Here is a 15784-nt window from a genome sequence, read left to right on the forward strand (position 1 = left end):
CATTGATAGACGGGAGATGGTGGAGGAAACCTTTCAAAAGTGAGAAGAAAACTGGTTCTACTTGCTGTAAATGGAACGATGTGCTGTTGTCAAGAAGAAACATCAGTAAACATAGTAATGTGCATGCTTGCCTAACAAAGGTGTCCAAAACTTCCTTCTCTTGCCATTCTTCACTCTGAAAGCACAGACATTCCCTAAACCATTGCCTGTGGCTTTCGTGAGCAAACTCACTAAACAAATGTCACATTTCCATGCAGTCTAGTATTACCAGAGTGAATGTGCTATTGAAGTAACAACACCTTGAAGACATTTTAGAGCATATTTCAATCTTATTTAAGATATGAGGATTTAACTCATCTCAAACTCCAGTTCTTACAGTCTGAAATTTCTGTCATTGCCTTACCTATCAGTTAGCACAGTGGATGGGTGGGGGACAGGAAGTCTAAACACCACTTAATTATTCTGTTGATCTATTCCATCTTTAAGTCTTTTTTCTAGGACCTGCTGCAAGCGCTAACCTAATGTAATTACCATTAAAGAACATTGGCAAGAAACAGTCCTGAAAAATTACGAACTCTCTGAACATGAAATCTGAAAATGAGTTTCATTATTTATGAATAGCCTTTGGAGATATCCAACTGTTTCTATAATGCTGACATTGTCAGGTCCCTACCCATATACCAGTCTCATAACACCTGTAATATTTTTCTATTTTTCAATATATTAACCTTTACCAATAGGTAGGAGGCACTGGTTTCCTCTGCTTTACCAAGGGAGAGCAGCTGCACAGAGAAACTGAAGATATAATTTTCAAACTGATCTTTTTCAGAAGTTACTTAGGTCTGTACTCATTTCACCCCTTCTGAAAGCTTGATCAGCCATCAGACTTGAGGTTGCCTTCCAGGAGCCTGATGAAATGTTACAAGGACAAGGCCAATACCCAGAGACTGCACTTGTATCGCTTTGCGATAAATAATTTTTCTTACTATTCTGCTGGCCATATTTACTTTAGTGTTCTATGCTGATTTTGTATCACCCCCACTTTCTACACAAGTGTCAAGCACCATCCAAGAAAAAAAATCACTCTACAACTCTAAATATATGATAACATTATTTTTATCAGCCACCTCTTATAATGACGTTACAAAGCTCCCAAGTTAGTTTGATGGGAAGCATTTTTCTATCAGTCTGTTGAGATTCATTGTATTGTTTTCAAAGCATTACCAGTCCGGTCCCCCCATCACAGTTTCTATTATTTTTCCTGTCACTAAGACCCAACAGACTTATGATTGGTTGTGTCCATTGAAACGCCAGCAGGTCTAACACGTTATTGTCCTCCCCTCCTTCCTTGGGGCTTCCCCAGTGGCCACGCCAACGCTCACAACAGCCTCTCAGCCTCCCTCAGTTTCCTGGAGGGAAGTTAAGCATTTTCAAACCTTTAGCTGCAATTTAGCATTCTCCCAAATTATTACCAGAGGGGAAGATATCATATAGTTGTATGACACAGCTATAAGATCCCTGTTTTGTACCTGTAAATATCTTTAAGTCCTTTCTCTGCTGTTAGTGACAAAGCTTTTGTTTCACCAATGGCACCGGTAGGTGACCAGGAACACAGCTGGGCTGAGAAGGGAAGGTCGATTTTTATTCTTAAGAAAGCTTAGGGCTCAAGTGTTTAATATCTTACCTTATCTCAAGTGTTCAGTATCTTACCCTATGGAAAGAGCTGTATCAGCTTTTCCAGTTAGAAGTTTCTGTCTTGTATTTGTCACTCTCAGCTTCCTCATTCTTCTATTTATTATGTATTCATTCAGAGGAGGATTATTGTTTTAACAGCTCCCTCTCAGACAGGATGTTGTTTTTCTTGAAACTAATGTACCCTTATTTTTTCCCAGTTATGGCTTATTAGGCAACCTGTAAAATATTCTTAGACGTTTTCCAATTATCATTTACATTTTCCCCCCAACTGGCTTAGTGCAGAATTGTTTTCCACTTTGTGAAATTGTATCAGCTAAAGCTACTGATTTGCATTTTGTTTGCCTCCAACAAATGTAATCAAGTTATGAACTTTTTTATTTATTTATTGTACTGCTAATTTTTAGTACTGTGGTTACTCCCCCCTGCTGAGGCAAAAGTCTACTCTAGTTTCCCTGGTATCTGGTGCAATCCTTTTTAAACAGGAAAATTAAGGATGTTATTACTGATTCTGAAGATGCTTCAGTGCTGGCAACGTGATACTCCCAGCATATGTCATTTGGATTAACGTCTCCCACAAAAAATGCAACTTTCTTTTTCCTCCTATACATTATAGATAGTAACTGAAGGAGCCACTCATCTGTTCCTCCATAAAAACGGCTGCTCTCACAGACAGCAACTCATACTCCATTTTGCACTTTTCGCAGTGGGAAATCAATCCATGAGATCATTTCTTTGCCATTTGTCACTAGTAAATAAATCATGCCCTTTTTTTTTTTTGGTCATAGTGTGCCATTTCTCATCCCCTTCTGTCCACTAAACCTTTCTTAAGAAATTATAACCAGTGATTTAAAGACTTCAGTCACCAGAAATTTCCCATCAAGTTCCAGCAATGCCATCTCTATTGAATTTACGCTCATAAATGAGCAATTCCAGTTCCTCTGTTTATTATCTAGGACCCTCGCATTGGTTTAAGCAGCTAAATAATTTCTCCTTATCATGTCCTTGGGCTTTGGGGTTGGTTTTATTCACCATAGCATGGCTTGGGGTTAAACAGGTGCTCATTTGTTTCCCTTTTTCACTTTTTCCTAATGCCAGGGCTGCCAGAGGTCCCACGCTCTCCACTTTCTCACAAAGGGGCAGAAGCAGTGGAGTTTCCCCCCACCCGGCTCAGGGGCTGCCCACTCACCAGAAACCCTCCAAGAAGAGGAGCCTTCCTTCTCCCCTGCGCACAACTGGTTTCTGTTACTCCAGTTAATATTTGACCGTGTGTTGCTCTGCCTTTCTCTCCCCCCTTAAAAAAAAAACCAAAACGTTGCCCAGTGAGTAGTTTTGCACCTCAGAGGAGGTAGACAGGAATGAACCTTTAAAGCGAAAGTAATTCTTTTTGTATATCCATATCCTTGCTCTTAGCTTTCATTGTTTTATAGGAAATGTGGCATTAAAACTGTCAGAGGTCAGGTAAAGGTTGAAATTGTTTTATTGTGCGTAACTTCAGGCATTAATGATGCAGTCCTGTCCTTTGATTTTTAATATGGGACAAAATTTCATCAGGATTGTTATCCTGCACAAATAATCAAAACCTCAGAAGCCCGTTCTTGAAATCAGTGCTGCATCTTACCAGAGATGTATTGGACACCAAATGAGAACGGCTTTAGCAATCTCCTGTCAACGCCTTGTAAAATGGTCCCTTTACAGGATGTGCTTTAAAACAGGACCAATTATTCTTACAGATTGTAATACAAATTGTAGTGTAATTAGTACTTAACAGCAATAATGAAAGAAAGTGAGAAAAATAGTGAAAGAAAAACAGAGAAAAAGCAATTTATTCGAAGTAATTGCACTTCCACCTATTTATTTAGTGTTTGCCACTTTCAATTCTTGTCATCTTGCCAGTACAGTAGCACAATGTTCTGCTGCTAGCCCTTTATATGTCTTTGTAGAATAAAAATCTCAGCTGCAGTATTCCCTTACTCTCAGAACAGAAATTATTCTTTCCTAATCCAAATCTCCTAATGGCTCAGCATTTTGTGCTGAGAGATCTTACATCTTCTTGGGAGATCAAATAAGCAACTTTTCAGTTGAGTGTCCTAAAGGAACTATTGTCTATATAACCACTTTAAAAGCCAGGACTTTTTTCCTCCCACATTTGAAGTGTGTTCTTACTTAGGAGATGTTTGTTGCATTCTCTGTAACCAATTCTTACTCAAGTTTGCTTAGCCCAATACAAAACTCACATTTAATGACCTCCGTATTATTTCAAATGCCTAGAGAAACTTGATTCAATTCAAAGCCAATACCACTGCAAGGCTATTGTAGGTCTAAAAGATTTCCTTGCAAGTCTGTTGGAAGAAAGAAAAAGAAATAAATAAAAAAACCAGACTAGAAAATAGCCACCCAGAACAAAGGTACAGGCTGCGTTAACAAGCATGGCTGAATGACATCCAGGATTTTATACTCTTTCATCAATACTCTATGGAGCTCAGGATCCCCTAGTCCTCCAAAATTTAAGGGCTTGGTTTTGGTTTTGGATCCACGTCTCTAGATCTATGGCTATGAAAACTTGAAATAAGTGCAAACCGCTACAGCGTTTATTCCCAAAGTTGGCAGCCAGACGAAATCAATGCTGTTTGGAAAGTGTGAATTGCCTCAAGCATTTCAATGGGTTGCTTGGTCACCAAACTGTGGACAACCATTTGGATAATGAGTTTTTCAGCTGTTTCATCACTGACTGTGCTACCAAAACCATTGAGAAAACATATTCCTCTCTCTATGCCAGTCGCTTTCTAGCCAGTGGTCAAAACCCTTCAGGTTCATCCTTTGCAATTCCTATGGCGTATCGATGAACTGGCAATATGGACCTTTTAGATAGCATGAAGCCCAGACATGGCATAAAACATTGAATATACAAGAAGCATCAGGAAAGCAAATGTACGAACATATTGCTCACAACTGTGCAGAAACTCATTAGTTTTCAGAGTGGCTGCTTGGACTTTCCAGCCTGCCTTGACCTCATGTCACGGCAGCTGGGAGCCTTGAAGCAACCTTCAGATCTTGCTTGTCACCAAGCATCCAGGTGTACCCGCCTTGTGTAAATTGGTGTGTCAGCAAAAGAAATGATCAGCTTTACATTTTAATGAAAAAGCTTACGCTCTTGTCTGCTGCGCAGGAGTGGAGACAGGGAACCTGGACTTGTTTGCAGTGTCACGTGTTAGTAATATGTGGCAGGATGAACTTAAAGGTTTTAAAGCCTGATTTAAATCCAAACTGACTTGGGAAGGGTTCAGTTGTTTTAGTTAGTGTGATTTATTGTGTGTGTGTGGGGTAAATACAACAACCCACTGCAGGGCTTGTTACCTGTTTTACATAAGTTTGTGTGTATTTCCTTTTCCACACGGGAACAGCTACGTATTACAGAGCAGCTATACAGTGTTGTAGTAACCACGTCTGTATCTGTGGTTGTGTAAGGAGCCGACAATGGGGAAAAAGGCCCAAGTACCTGAAATCTTCTCTGTTTTTTCCAGTGCACTGGTTGCTCTGGGCTATTAGTTGCTGGCCCTAACAAGGCCTTGTTGGCCCTTGTTGGGCCTAACAAGGGCTATTACTTTTCTTTGCAAACCTTGCTTGCTTTATACTGTACGCACATTAATGAGCTTGTACCACTTTATCTTCCCTGACAGGCCATAGCAGAATAAGCCATGCCCTGTAGGCATGTCATAAGGAGCATGAAAAGTGAACCTAGAACAGGTTCCTGCATTTTGGAGCTGTATTTTAAGCAACAGTTACTCCCTGCCTCCTCCGTGGCCAGCTCATAGTCAGGGCAATTCCTTTCCTAAAGGTTTTAATGGTTTCCAGTGAGCTGCTCTGATCAGCCTGTCTTGCCCACATCCTTTACCAAAACTACCAGGGACTACTCACATGAGGAAACCTGCTGGCATAGGTAGTGAGGATGCAGCCAGTTCCCAGCAGCCTCCACGGACTCTGTTCCTGGTTATTTGGAATGAATTACTCCGCTTAGCAAGCAAAGAGCTCATCGCTTAGCACGTACCACACGTGCTGTAAGGAGATTTTTACTCCGAATGTGACACCGAATTCCCCCAGGCCCGCTCAGCTCCTTGTTCAGGGATCGGACCTGCCTGACGGCTGCAGCTCTGCACTCCTCTTCCCGCACCGCCGGTACCCTCGGCAGCAGCGCTGCGTCTCAGCCTCTCTGTGCCCCACTGCGGCATCGCTCATCACTGAGCCCCAGGTCCTTCCCCGGGGCTGCAGGGGTGCAGACAAACCAGCCCACGCATCCTTGTGCCCGGGCAGTCCTCATCGCATTCTCCTGCACACGATCGGTTGTGCAAGCGTTTTGCCCTTCCAGATCAAGTAACCTGACCTAAGGTGTCTCACATGATGGGACGCAGGGAAACCGAGAAGCCTGAATTGCTGTGGTTTCACCTTTCTCGAGTGAAGCACCTGAACCAACAACATTTTTATGCTTCTGAAGCCTGGGGACCTGCGCTTTTTGATGACCCCTCCGAAAAAATGCAGTAGAACCGTTCTTCACAGAAACAAACCAAGAACAAAAAAGACCGACACCGAAACAGAAATATTAGTATTGAGAGCATACACATATGATAAGGCTGAAGGAGCAGAAGGAGGTGGTCTAACTGAAAATACCATGCAGATATCTTCTGATTATCTCCAGATTAACGTCCCAAAGCCACGCTGCCATGCAAAACAACCCATTCCACCGGCGAATGGAAAAGCATCCCTAAGCACCCACTGCACGCTGCAAGCTAAGCAAAACTGAGCTGCTGACTTTGTGAACGTGCACTTGGTGTAATGTAATTATCATATCATTTTGCAGTGCACCATCAAGAATTTGAGCAGGAAGAGCTTCATCTTCTCTGCTCTGCAACTGAAAAGCCGACAAAATACATTGTTCACCTTCTCCGAATAGCACTGCCACTGTGAGTTTTAAAGTGACAATGACTAAAGGCATTAATGCTTATTTAGTCTTAAATCAATGCTTCACATTTACTTGGATTCAGGGAAGACATAAAGCATTTAATCTTCCACCAGTTCACGCAACGAAAAGATATAAATATAATGGAAATATTTTTGAGAGTGTAAAACTGAAATATGCTTCCTTGCCACCTCTGATTCTGTTTCTAGCTACAAACCGAAGAATCAGAATATTATGACCATGATTACGGTATTTTTATCCAGGGTAGGAGGCAAAGTCCCTTGCTCCCATCACCTTACTGTATTGTTGACATTCTTGATCCTGAGCAGCTGTGACATATTGCCAATTTTAAAACAGCAGCTGGCTGTTTATATCTCATAAACACACACAGTTTTCTCTCTGAAAATGCATCTTCTCAAAGTCCAGGATGGCCAATAAAGTCAATCCTGGTCCAGCAATGGTCTTTAAAGAAGATGTTCTGCAGTTGCCAGTACTGCCTTCCTATTCCAGTCTCAAGGATAAGAGATGCAATGAGAACAGGCTGCTTTTAGGGAACACCAGCTTTAAGGTGACAGCATAGATATAGAAAAGTGAGTAATTAAATAAATTCATTAGGAGCTACTTGCTACTCTACCTAAAAATTCAGTCAGGTCCCTTTTCACATGGCAAAGCTTGGATTTTAGACCTCAGGTTTAGGCTCCTGAGTTTGAAAGTTTTGACATTTGTTTTGGGCAAGAGAGATGCTGTCTTGAACCCCTGATACCACACTGTAAGGATTCCCTCTTGCACCCCAATTCCAGATTTGAGTTTCACTGCAAGACCCAGCATGCTTCTGACAGCTCTTCCTGCAGGTGCTGAAGCAGCTTTGACTCTCCACGAAATGGATAGCAACTTCACCAAGCAACTACGTCAAGCATATCTGAATTTCATTTGAATTAGCACTTCATTGGTAATTACTAGCTGCTGCAGCAAGTTCAACAGTCACCATTTGCTGCTTTCTTGAGGTCCTCAACACACCCATTGCCACACTTGCCGCTGCACCGCTGGCAGAAAAAGGCCATTTTCACAGGAAAGCTGCGTCTGCCTGTGTCCTGCATGAGGGCTGCTCTCTCCATCACCAGCCTCTACTGTTTCAGCCTTCAAAATCTGTTGTCTGCCTGTCTCGCGCCTCGAGCCCAGGCCAGCGTGTGCAGACGTGCTGTTTGTGGGAAGCCAGACCTCCATAGTGAACAATGGGGCTGCTCTGTGAGGAGAGACATGCTAAAGCTCACACGGCAAAGGCTGGAAACGTGCAGACGCACCTACCCTTTTTGGGCTGGAGCTTCCTCCTGGGGGGCTCCAGGACGAGCCCCACACTCAAGAGCCCTGCTGAAGGGCAAACACCCCCACGGGGCCCTGGGGCACCAGCCCCTTCCTTGCAACATGATGATGCCCCCACACACACGTACACAGACAATGCGTCACGCACGCGTGTGTATTTGTCAGGAAACAACCATTAGCTTTTGCTGTCCCTACCATGAGCTCCCACCATGCTTAGAATGATGAGAACATTTTGACTTCCATTTAAACCAGTTGCTATGGCAAAAAGGGCATTTGTGACCTCCAGGAAAGGGGGAGCATATATACACTGGTGTCGTGACCACTGCCACTAAATGGGCTGGCAGGCCGGGCTGTGTCAAACACGCGCAGTGCTGCCAACGAGACGATACCTTCCTGGTTGGAGTGTTTTCAGTCCCTGCTCAGACAGCAGCCATGGTATCTTATTAGCCTTTGTCTTTTCTGAGCATGCAATGCAGGCTTATGAAAGCTCCTAACAGTGCACTGTGGTTTTACCAGCCCATTACTGCAACAGGACACATTCCTGGAAGAAAAGTTTGGCCACAACTAATACAAAGGTGTTGACCTTGGTTTGGGGCCACCTGAGGCAATGCTGACCTCTCAGTGTGGCTACTCTTACAGGCTTACCTTTACAACATGCATAATTCAAATTCCCTTTGCATCTCCCCCCACATTTGCCACCACCTGAACTCTGTTCCCAATTTGCTACCCACTCGTAGAGGTCCCTCTGCTGTCTTCTCTGGCTGCAGCCCCTTCTGCCCAGGATGTCCAGCCTGTGCCCTGCCAGTTGGGTTGTGCCAGCACCCCACCATCCCTGAGGTGTTCCAGGGTGCTGTGGGGCCAGCGCAGACCTTGGGTTAGGTGGCCCTAGGGAGAGATGTGCCTCCCCGGCACACACACCATGTGGCACCACTGGCCGCCGACATTCAGACAGGGCATGAGCTCCCAGAGAGCGCCCGTCTCTCCCGGGAGCTGCGGCACTGCCAATGTCACCTTACCCCCTGTTTCTTTTTCCAGATCATTAACTGTTAAACAGGGAGAGAAAGCAGAGGCGAGTCCTGCTGCCCTGAGAACAGCATAACGTCAAAAAGGGATTGCTACATATCGTCAATCCTCTGCTAAAGCAAGCGCAGGGGGTATCTCTGCCAAAATTAAGTGACAAGAAGGGCGAGAGTACTGCTACAGAAAAAACCCTCCCTAGGCCTTTTGGGCTTTCTTCTGCTAGTGTGTGCCTGCGTGAATCGGGCTTCGGCAGCAAGTCCCCACTGATTTTGCCTGTCCGGGACCCGCTGTGACTGTCCCCTGCATGCGGGCGGCTGGCCGGAGGCGGCGGAGCAGCGGGCACAGCCGGCAGGACTGGGGGGCCTGAGTGGGAGAGCGGCTGCTGCCGGGGGAAGCCTGGAGGCAGGCGCGGCAGGGCGGCACGGTCAAGAGCTGGCTCCAACTCAAGGCTTTCAGTGGACTGCAGTGAAGTCCCGAGGTACCTTTGCTGCTTCACCTTCATCCTGAAATCTGATTTTCCGGCTTCTTGAAACTGTCTCGAGAGCACAGGAGTTTCCCTGCTGTAGTGGATGGCCGTCTCCCCCACGCCCCCGCTGTTTTCAGCACAAAACAGTTTCCAATTTAATGTCCTCAGTGGGAATTTCCAGCCGTAACTTGGCTGCACCTTTAGTGCGGCGAGCGAGCAGGCTGACTTGCAGCCACATGATTTGCTCTTGACATTGAACTGTTTGTTCTTTTCACATCCTGGCCACTTCTACCGTGCCTAAGCATCACTCATAAAACATAAGGGCTTGAAAACATAACCTCCAAAAAGCTGCAGAGCTGTTTGGCTTGCACTTCTCAACAATGAGATCCTTTTCAACACCGTTAGTCTTTGTTTCTAAGGGTTTGTGTATCCCAAACACACCGTGCTGCTGTATTCTGGTCACACAGCTCATTCAGATGCATGAGTGTGTGCTGTACTGCACCCAGCTCCCCTCCTCCGGGCACCAGCAGCCTCGGATGCAATTGTATTGATCAAAAAAAGATGAAACCAGGGGCATACCCAGCTATCAATCTTACCTGTCCTGCAAGGACTGCTGATGAGGATTTCAGAAAGCCCTAGGCAGACTTTTCAGCAGCTCCCTTTGATTTTAAGGATATCAAAGAATGCAGGTACACCTGCAGGAGGTGTAGAGGTGTGGAGCAGGAGAAGCTGGGCTTTGCCATCTGCTCCAGTCATGCCTTACGCCCTCCCTTGCAGGCAGCCAACACCCTGGGTTAATGCTGCGGGACCCAGTGCCACCCCCCTCCGCCCCCCCTGCCCGCACCTTTGGGATGGTGTGTCCTCCCGGAGGCACCACGCTCTCCAGTGGGAGAGGGCTGCAGTCACAAGGAACTATCCAGTCATTGCGAGTAAATGTTTCTGGAAGATTTCCTTTTGCACCGGGCAAGAGTCAGGCATCGCCTCCCGAAATGACCGAGGCGCAATTCTTCTGGCGCCATGCCAGGCTTAAATAAAGATGAGTTATAACACCAGGCTTTGCAAAAAGCATCAAGAAAAACGCTGATCAGGAAGTTTTGTGTAACATCTTGGCAAAAGTCTAGAAGGGAAGGATAGTTTAATCTGTATAGATTTACAGTTGCCTATAAGAAGGGGAAAGGCTTGATGTGGCTGTGGTTCAAGTAGCTAATTTTCCGTGAATTGTTTCTGCATCCTATATTTTATCTGATTGATCCCTATACGTATCTTCAGTCCTTCGGACAGAGTCTGTCCTCTCAGGCGCAGTGCCAGATGCCAGTATGAATGCTCAGGAGGGAGAGAAAATACAATATAAACCCAAACTGAATTGAATTTCTGCTTCAGCGTAGCCTCCCATTAAGACCGCACTGGCAGCAGTTGCTGAAGTCCTTGTGTTACCCACACTACAGCCTGCAGCCAGTTTGAAGGAAAAAGCAACTTTTTCCTTCATCTCTTTAAGCACTCCCCCGCCAGCATTAAAAGTCCTACAGCTGTAACATCGTATAACATCCTTATTTTGTTACTGGTTTTGAGCCACTGGTTAAAAAGGCCAGATTGGTCAACCAACAAATATCTAAACATCTATACTGCATTTTTTAACTTTTATATTAATATGCATATTTGTTCTCATTAGAAATTTACTGCCTGCAGTTAGAGATTAAATAAACCATTATAAATTAACTTTAATTTCCCCATTTATAAATCAATCAGTAAACTTTCATTCATTCTCACTTATTCTGGTGTTTTCAAAGAGATTGTTCTTTTTCTGTCTTTGCAAGCTAGTTATTATTATAAGTAGTGTTATTGGGAATTAACTTACATTGTAAAGGAACAAAGACAATCTTGCAGTTGTCACTGGTTGAATGCAGCATAAATTGCACCAAGCACTAAAACAAAGTCTGAGGAACATCAAGATATCATTGTTTAAAAAAGTTCAAAGGAATCTCAAAACCTTTAGCAAACACATAGAAACCAAGTGAGTTACCTGATTGCCAAAGGCGGCTACTAGGTATGACCTGAGAAAATTATAGGCCACTCAAAATTAATGTGCTTGCCCCGGTTACCCCATCTTTTTTTGCATGCTCTCTGAAAAAGAGAAACAAATGGACTAAAGCCTCGTCCTGAGGTGGAAGGCCGTGACTGTAAGAATGACATCTTGCCAAAGATGGTGAACATCTCAATACGAGACATTGACTGTCAGCCGTGAGCACTTCTCTGCTTGAAATGAAAATCACACGAAGACAAGTTGCTTTAAGAAGGGCATGTCAGACTCCATGTAACTCTGTGGCATATGTATTTATGTTGATATTTAAGAGGTAGCTGAATTCATCTTGGTTAGTCTGGCCCATCCCTAATCCAGACGGCCATTAGAGGCTGGCTTTATGAATCTACTTTCCCTGGGAGTAAGCCAGCAGTGATTGTCCAATTTGCCTCCAGAGGGTTGCTCTGGAGTTAGAGTTGCTTTGACTCCACAGTCGGGCCACAGAGGAAAGCCCACATTTGGGGATTGCCACGCTCAGTCTGAGAGTGAGAGGAAAGCACGTCCACAAACAAAGGCCTTGACAAGCACCGGCTCCCTGAGGTGCCTCAGCGCATGGTTTAATGGTTGACTCATTACTAGTGATACAGAAACCTCAGGGCTGTAACCCAAGTGGCACAGACTTTTCAGTGATGTCTATGAAGGCTCACTCTTTTTTTGAAAAGGAATAAAGACCAACCTATTGGGGGCGGGCGGAGGACAAAAAAGAAAACAAAGCTAAAAGGATCCCAGGAAATAATTTACCTGTTCTCCTCCAGTGTTAAACCCAGTACATGCATTTAGTTCCTGATACTTGTCTAAGCTGCACTACACAGATGGAATTCTAGCAACTTTGATGGACTTCTCAGGTAAACTGCTCCACTACTTCACTAGATTTACCATTGGAAAGCTTTTCCCATTGCGTAACCTTGCTGTGAGGTGAGATGGCTTTCTTGTCTTATCCACCTCCAGACAGAATAAACTATTCAATCCTCTTTGCAAAAGTCTTTTTCATTGACAAAGTTTAACTGAAGAGGGATTTTAGAAAAATGTTTCTCAACAGGTCAGGTACTTTTCTGGCAAGTGCACATTTTATGCACTCAAATACAATTATCTCTTACTCGAAGTAACATTTATACATTTTAGATTTTTAAAAAATCCATTCCTTAGACATGCAATATAACTTAGTTCAAAGTTAGCCTCAGTACAATCATTATTTGTCAGTTTTCCACAGTATTTCCAAGTCAGTTTACCCAAGGGAAATAGTCTTTCAGCTGTTAAATCAGGAGTAGATATGAATGTAGTATTTATAGACTTTATTGAGTAACCAAGAAAATGAGCTTTTACAGATAGAAGATTATACCATTTCCAAAATCAATACTCCCACAGCATGTAAACACATGCTCATTGGTCTCTCAGTACATAATATCCCTCACACAAACACAGTGTCCAACCTTCTGTCAAGTCAGTAAGCGCTAGTAAACAGTAAAATTGCCTGAACTCTACACTAGTTTTCCAGAGAAAGTGGTTGAATTAAACTAAAAGACAATTGTTTTCTGAAATCAGAAGGAGGTCAGGTATTTCAGAGCTGCTACAGACTATCACACAAAATGTGTTTGTATCTTACTGGGCAATGGTGTGTTTTTGCATGGGTACACTTATAACCAAAATATTTATCATCTGTTTTTTAATGGTCTAATGTATTTATAGCAGTTCTTCCAACATATTGCAGTCAAGATGTGACTATTTTTATTTTAAGGCTATCAGAAAACATTTGGTATGCTGTTAAAGAGAAGCATTATGCAATTACTGAAAGAGTCTCTTCATCATCCTTAATAAACAAAGTTTAATTATTGTAGCCTTACCTAATGTGCAGAAATAAATTATAGGAGCTGTAAAATATTTTAAGATCCTGTTCACTGCAGGTTAGAGAGATAAACATCTTACTAGGGTGTACTTCAACATTTTCATGCTTGGAGAGCGGACAGAATTATTCCCAAATTTTTTCTTAGGATCTGCAGAAAAGCAATCAAAAGGTTTTGCCATATCAATTGCAGGAGTACATTTGTCCCCTGATTTAAGCTACCTATGATCTAGAAAAGCGGCTGGAAGCAAGTATTGCTTCTTATTGTCTACTACTGTGCAGACAAAATGGCATTTTCTAAATAATAACATTACCTGTAGCAACTGCAAGCAGAGGTATATCAGTAAAGCCCAAATCATCTGTTTGTAGTGCATTTGTTAATGTTTTTAGATATTCATAATGCTGTTTCACTGAGGTCTTGAAAATATTCATTTAGAGAGCACGCTATTCTTTTCTACCTACCCAACATTAAACTTTGGAAACATTTGGATACTTCCAGGGTTTTAAGGCATCAGTAGCCATGATCTGTAATTGTTTTCTAAATTGAAAGAGGATCCTGTCATTCACAGTGAATGAAGCTCTCACTCTAAATAGCTAGGCTGCTTCAGAAATGGGTAGAAAATGTTATTGAATTTGCTGTCATAGTCAAGAGATTTATGTGAATGACTGCAGAGAGAACAATTGCTGTTTGCCACTTTTACAATGCTAATTTTTGTTGTTCTCTCTAAAAACCTATTCAGTTTTTATTGTAGAAGCTATATTATAATTATTTTTTCTAATCTATTCTGTGTTCCTCCTCTCTTACATCTGACAGTACCCCATCAGCCATAAAGAAATATTTTCTGCATGTGCTGATAAGTCTTGTGTCCATGCCCCTAAACTGATCCATGCAAAGTCATTCCTCTGCTCAGGAAGGTAATGCAGAGCATTTCTTCCAACACAAGCAGGAGCAGACATGTTGGGGGGAGTGCCACCATCGTACTCATGGTCATGATCCATGGAGACCAATGACACATCACTAGCATTTCAAATTGGTCTTGTTTCACAATCAGCCTGCAGGCCAGGAATATACTCTGTTTAGTCAATATTTAAGTCATGAAAAATGGGATTAAAGTCACCCCTAGATCCCAGAAGCTCCAGCATTTAAGCATAACCACAAGTTATTTACATAGTCCTTTACATAGGCTATAGTTATTTTAGAGATGAAAGTAAATTTAAAGCTCATTTCTGTGTGGAATTAATGATGTTTCAGATATTTTGCAATGTAAACTCTTGTTTGATCATTTCAAAAGACTTGGTATCTTAACAAGTAGTGGGCACCTGGCCTTCTGGTGCTGTCTGTGAGAGAAAGTCAGAGAACCTTTCTAGAGAAGTAAAACCCTTCTCTGTCTTTCACCCAGCCAGGCTCTTCAGCCTTCAAGCACAAGCCTTCGGACAATGTCCATGGAGCCTCCACTCCAGGTCTTCTGAAGGAGTCCTCCTCCTCACGTCTTTTCTGAACACTTGCTCAGTTCTTTGCCCCAGCTCTGAAAACAATGTTTTTCTCTTTCCCGTTCCATGACCAAGTCATGAAACCCTCATTTTACCACTTCCCTCCCTGCTCAGAAAGTGCCAGTAATGTAGTAACTTGTTATGGGCTGGGAGCCTCACCTATTTATAGGCTGTGAGATGAACATTTCCAGAGGGCCTTGTTATGTCTTTTGCGCAGAAGTTTCCATGCCATGTCCGAGTGAATTGGCATACCGTCACACTCTAGCGCAACACACTTCATGAAGTGCTGAACTGGCTTTTGCAATAAAGTATATTTTATTTACATAGTCACTAACATTAACTTTTCAGAAGTTCTCCTCTTCACAGAAGATTTCTTTACCTGGGGTACAGGTACACAACTTGATGCATAGTGTAATATAATAATTTCATGGGTAAAGTCTGTCATCCGCGGCTATGGCTTAATAGCTTTTTCTTTAGAAGACAGATTTTCTTGTTTTTATCCAAGACTGGGGCTCCTCACACTAAAGACAGACATGTGCCTTCAGAGAAGACAGATCACACTGAAGACAGATCTTTAACCCATAACTACCACTCTCACACCACAAAAAAGTGGAGCAAGGGATGCTCCTGAAAATAAGCAGTGGCTGATCACACACCCTCAGCATGGAAGTACCTTCTCCCAGTGAGCTCAGATCGGCCCAAACAGGCTCTGCAAGCTGTCCTGTCGTGCAGCTCTGTCGTTTGTTCAGCTGTGTATACAGTCAGTCAACTCACCTATGAGGTGCAAATATAGCCTCTTTGTTGATCTGTCACCTGCCATCTACGTGTGAAGGACCTTCCCCATGCTCGCTGCGCCGAGGGCCTCTGTGTAATGCTGTGTTCCTCATGCAGGACAATCACGCTGGCAGTTAGCACTACAATCTT

Source organism: Buteo buteo, chromosome 15 (genome assembly GCF_964188355.1).
Source record: "Buteo buteo chromosome 15, bButBut1.hap1.1, whole genome shotgun sequence".
Lineage (NCBI taxonomy): Eukaryota > Metazoa > Chordata > Aves > Accipitriformes > Accipitridae > Buteo > Buteo buteo.